Source organism: Humulus lupulus, chromosome 6 (genome assembly GCF_963169125.1).
Source record: "Humulus lupulus chromosome 6, drHumLupu1.1, whole genome shotgun sequence".
NCBI classification, from domain to species: domain Eukaryota; kingdom Viridiplantae; phylum Streptophyta; class Magnoliopsida; order Rosales; family Cannabaceae; genus Humulus; species Humulus lupulus.
Window position 1 is genome coordinate 187,807,305 of NC_084798.1, and position 6,000 is coordinate 187,813,304.

A 6,000-nucleotide genomic window follows, 5' to 3' on the forward strand; every position below is an offset into this window, starting at 1 on the left:
TCCTGATTGGGCCCAAGCCTTTCGACCACTGCGCAGCATGCCATTGCCGCCTTTGACTAATAAGTCAAGCCCTAAACCAGGTATTCAGATGCAGATACAGATACGAATAAGCATACTTCAGATAATACAAGTATGCATACATATTAATTATATAACACTATCAATTAAATGCAAACATAGTAATAACCATGTTCCTTAACAGGGTCAAGCCCTAACTACGTAGACCATGCGAACAATTATATAAAACTTAGCGAGAAACGGAGTATTCAGGCATGTTTAATCAACGAGCCCCAAGAACAGGGCTGCAACCCAACCCTACGAACCCAGAATTCCCTTGTTTTTCCTCAGCCAAAAACCCACCAAAATCCTCCCAAATCATTCCTAGAACTATAATTCAATCACCAGAATAACATCAACATGATACCAGCAACAAAACCCAACATTAAGTTCAGCCAAAATCCTACAAAAACACAAAATCTACACCTTGAGCTACAAAGCTCAAGAACACTCCAAGAAGTCTAGAAAATCATTACAGAATTCAACTAAAATAGGGATTAGAGCTTCACTTCAGCTGTGTTTAATGACCTCCTAGCTGCAACAAATTCCAAAACCTAATCCAAGCCTTTAATTTCCTTATTTTTCTCAAGAAAGTCACACCAAAGTTGAGAGAGTGAGAGAGAGTCGGTGGGGAGAGGAAAGAGAGAGCTGAGTGCTTTGTGTTTTTTTTTCTTTTGTGTGGTTTACTTAAGGTTCAAGTAACTTAATTTAATCCCGAGGCTCGGGTTACCAAAAATGTCCCCGAGGGAAAAATGGTTAAAATCCCCAATATTTCCTCCTAATATCACTAACTCCAAATATATCCTCAAATATTTATTCTCATTACCCGATAACTCGATAATGTACCAGTTACCCAAAATATCCCTTGACTCACCCCGAGTCGGGTATTGGGTCCTGTTGTGACTTTCCCACTAACTTGCTCCCTAGGATCATCTCATGTTGAGTAACCCAAATAAACCCACATAATAATTTGGTCCCTCACATATATCACATATATGCACGCATATAAAATTATGCCCATAACAGGCCAAATTACGAAAATTGCCCTTCTAAGAAGAAACTGCCCATGTGCATATTTAAAACACCTAAACATGCATATCTAGTCATATTATAATGTAACTCACATAATCACACACAAATATACCACAGAAGCACATAATTTCCATAAATTTCCATCATGGCCCCCTAATCAAGGCCCTAAGCCTTATTAGGTAATTTGGTACGTTACAACTATCCCCTCCTTACAAAAATTTCGTCCTCGAAATTTTATCTGACCAGCTCGGGATACTGAGTTTGCATATCTGCCTCTAGCTCCCAGGTCGCTTCCTTAGCCTTGTTGTTCCTCCATAATACATTAACTAAAGGTATAGTCTTGTTCCTGAGGACCTTGTTCTTCCTGTCTAAAATTTGAACTGGCTGCTCCTCATAGGACAAATCCACCTCCTGTTCTAGATCTTCATAACTCAATACATGAGTCTCATCTGATACATACTTCCTCAACATGGAAATATGAAATACGTTGTGCACACTAGAGAGTGCAGGGGGTAAAGCCAACCTATAGGCCATTTGACCGATCCTCTCCAGGATCTCAAATGGTCCAACAAACCTAGGGCTCAACTTGCCCTTCTTTACAAATCTCTTCACCCCTCTCAGTGGTGAAACCCTAAGGAAGACATAGTCTCCCACTTGGAACTCTACATTCCTCCGCTTTGGGTCTGACTAACTATTTTGTCTGCTCTGAGACACGAGCATCCAAGCTCTAATCTTTTCAACAGCCAAAGTGGTCCTCTGAACTGGCTCGAGACCCAAATATTTCCTCTCACCCATCTCATCCAGTGAATGGGTGATCTGCACTTCCTACCATACAACATCTTATAAGGTGTCACTCCAATAGTCGATTGGTAGCTGTTATAATAGGAAAACTCTATCAGAGGCAAATATTTACTCTAGGACCCTTCAAAGTCAAATACACATGCTCTCAGCATGTCCTCTAATATCTGGATAGTCCTCTCAGACTGCTCATTGGTCTGAGCATGATAAGTTGTGCTAAACTTCATCTGTGTACCCATTGCCCTCTAGAAACTTCCCCAAAACTTGGAAGTAAAGATAAGATCCCTATCAGACATGATAGACCTCGGAGTCCCATGAGGGCAAACTATCTCTCTCACTTTGAGATCTGCATATTGGTCAACTGTGTAATTTGTCCTCACTGGTAGAAAGTGAGCTGATTTCATATACCGATCCACGATGACCTAGATTGAATTGTGTTGGCCCACTGTCCTGGGAAATCCTACCACGAAATCCATCGTGATGTCCTCCCACTTCCACTCTAGGATATCAAGAGGCTACAAAAACTCTGCTAGTCTCTGATGCTCTGCCTTGACATGCTGACATGTCAAGCACCTTGCCACGTACTCGGTCACATCCCTCTTCATCTCAGGCCACCAATATAAAACTTTCAGATCCTGGTACATCTTCGTGATGCCTGGATATAGAAAATAAGGGGTAGTATGAGATTCATCCAGAGTCTCTCGTCTGATCTCAGTGTCTATTGGAACACAGATCTGATCCTTGTATCTCAATAAGCCCATGCCTGACACTGTGTAGTCCTTAGCTACTTCAGCTAGGATGTCCCCTCTGATCTTCCCCAACTGTGGATCACTCAACTGTTTCTCCTTAATCCTCTCCAAAAGAGTAGACTGCAGGGTGATGTTGGCTAACTGGCCCACCACTAGCTCAATACCTGCTCTAGTCATATCGTCAACCAACTCCTTGGATATCTGTCTGGCACTATATAACTGTCCCAGACCCTTCCGGCTTAAGGCATCTTCTACCACGTTGGCTTTCCTCGGGTGATAGAGGATCTCACAATCATAATCATTTACTAGCTCTAACCAACGTCTCTGCCTCATGTTCAAATCCTTCTTGGTGAAGAAGTATTTTAAACTGTTGTGGTCAGTGTATATCTCACCCTTCTCACCATATAAGTAGTGTCGCCACACCTTCAGTGCAAAAACCACTACTGGAAGTTCCAGATCATGTGTGGGGTACCTCTGCTCATACTCCTTTAGCTGACGTGATGCATAGGCAATCACCTTTCCTGTCTGCATAAGGACACAACCCAGGCCCTGCCTCGAGGCATCACAATAAACTACAAACTTGTCATGATCTGTAGGAAGACTCAAAACCGGAGCGATGATCAAACTCTTCTTCAGTTTCTGGAAGCCGTCTTCACACTTATCTGACCATATGAACTTCTGATTCTTACATGTCAACTCTGTCAATGGTGACGCAATCTTGGAAAACCCTTCCACAAAGCGTCTGTAATAACCTGTCAATCCCAAGAAACTTCTTATCTCTGAAGCATTCTTTGGCCTTGGCCAATCTCTGACAGCCTTAATCTTCCCTGGATCCACCATAATTCCATCCTTAATGACTATGTAAACTATGAAAGTCACATGTGGCAACCAAAATTCGCATTACTTGAATTTCTCATACAGCCTATGCTCCCTCAGCCTCTGTAGTACCAATTTGAGATGTTGCTTGTGCTTTGTCTCTGACTGAGAGTATACCAATATATTGTTAATAAAGACAATCATAAACCAATCCCTGTAATCTTTGAACTCCCTGTTCATCAGATCCATAAATGTTGCTAGGGCATTAGTCAGTCCAAATGACATCACCAAAAACTCATAATGCATGTACCTGGTGCGAAAAGTTGTCTTCAGTATATCCTCCTCCCTGATCCTCAACTGATGATAACCAGATCGAAGATTTATCTTGGAGAATACTATCCTACTCTATAGCTGATCAAACAGATCATCAATCCTTGGCAGAGAGACATGTTCTTGATAGTCAACTTGTTCAGTTCTCTATAATCGATACACATCCTTAGAAAACCATCTGTCTTCTTCACGAAGAGAACTGGTGCGCCCCATGGCGAGAAAATGGGCCTGATAAAACCCAAGTCTAGTAACTCATGTAGTTCAACCTTCAGTTCCTTCAGCTCTGCTGGAGCCATCCTATAAGGTGCCTTAGACATCCATGGCGCCAATTCAATCACAAACTCTATAACCCTGTGTGGAGGTAACCCTGGCAGATCCTCTGGAAACACATCCAGAAACTCATTGACCAATCTGGTCTATCTAGGTCCCACTGGCACGACCTGAGTGGTATCCACCACACTAGGTAAGAACCCCATGCATCCCTCTACAATAGGTCTCTAGCTCTAAGTACAGATATCATAGGTATACGAGGTCCATGCATAGTTCCAATGAATACAAAGGGGTCCTCATCCTCAGGCTCAAAGGTTATCATCTTCTTCTTGCAATCTACCGTTGCCACATACTTCTCTAGCCAGTCCATACCCAGAATATTATCAAAGTCTCTACCAAGTCAACTGACAACTCCCTGCCATCCACTGTCGCTGGTAGTGATCTAACACATCTCCTGGAAACCATTAACTCCCTAGTAGGCAGCATAGTACCAAATCCCCAGGATAAAAGTCACACGGTCTACACAATCCATCTATAATCCTATTAGCAACAAAAGAGTGAGTGGCATCTGAATCAATCAAAATAGTATAAAAGGGTCTCAACGCTAGAAAGCTGACTTGTAAGCATCGAAGGACTAGCCTCGACCTCAGCCTGGGTCAAGGTGAACACTCGAGCTGGCGTTAGGCTGTCCACCTTCTTGGGCTCTTCCTTTCTGGCTTTCGGGCAGTCCTTATTCAAGTGTCCCACACTCCCGCAGATGAAGTAGGCCTTTGCCTGACATTCCCCAATATGGTGCCTCCTGCACTGAGTACAATCTGGGAATGCTTTCCACGTCTCACCGCCACCCTGGCGACCTATCTGTATACCCCATGGCCTCTTCTCTGGCCCTGGAGCTGCAACTGTATCTGGAGTCTTTCTCATTTGGTCACTAGGGCCTCCACCCTTACCAAAACCTACAAATGGAGGTCCCGGCCTCCTAGAATCCCTTCTGGCTGTATTCTCACGCCAGATCTTGTTCTCTGCATTCTCAACTGTAAGAGCCCTCTCTACAGCCTGTGCATAGGTAGTCAATCCTGGCATAGTAGTAATACAAACATCCCAGGCTATCATAGGCTGTAGCCCCTGGAGAAACCTCTCTCTTCTGCTCCCATCATTGGGCACCAGATCCCTAGCAAACTTTTCCAATCTGTCAAACTTTAGGGCATAATCAATCTTTGTCATGTTATCATGAAGTAACTTACTGAACTCTTTAACCATCACAGATTTAACTGCATCGTTGTAGTATTTCTCATTGAACAGAGTTTTGAATTCTTCTCATTCCATATTATTTACTGCCCTGGTCTGGGATACCACCTCCCACCATATTCGGGTATCCTCCCAAAACATGTATGTGGCGCATGCCACTCTCTCATTACCACCTACCCTCGTGAAATCCAGGATGGTGGTTATTATAATCATCAACTGTTCAGTCTTCAGTGGGTTTGAGCTGCTCTAAAAAACTGGAGGGTGTTGTTTCCTGAACCTCTCATACAGGGGTTCCCATCTATCCCCCATGTCTGCGGCTGTATTGTCGTTAACACGCCTGGCTGTATCACTGCTGGTACTGTGGGTGGTAGGTTCCCTGCTGGAACTTGATGCTGTCTCAAGAGGCGAATCTCATCTTCCTGCCTCGGTAACCTGACTTGCATATTAACAAGCAACTGCTGCCACAACTCTCTAGAGCTGGAGGTGGGGCCTAGCCCTAGTCATTCTCTTCCCTGGCATGTATCTCTTGGCCAGCCACCCTTTCTGACCTTCGAGGAAGCATACTGATTACTATCCCACTCTACAGTAATCAAATCGGTCGTTAGGTAAGTAATAACTATACCTCTTGTTGCCTGACGGTCCAAGATCAAACAAACAAACAAATGTGATGCTAATAAGCATGCCAACATATCATACATACAAT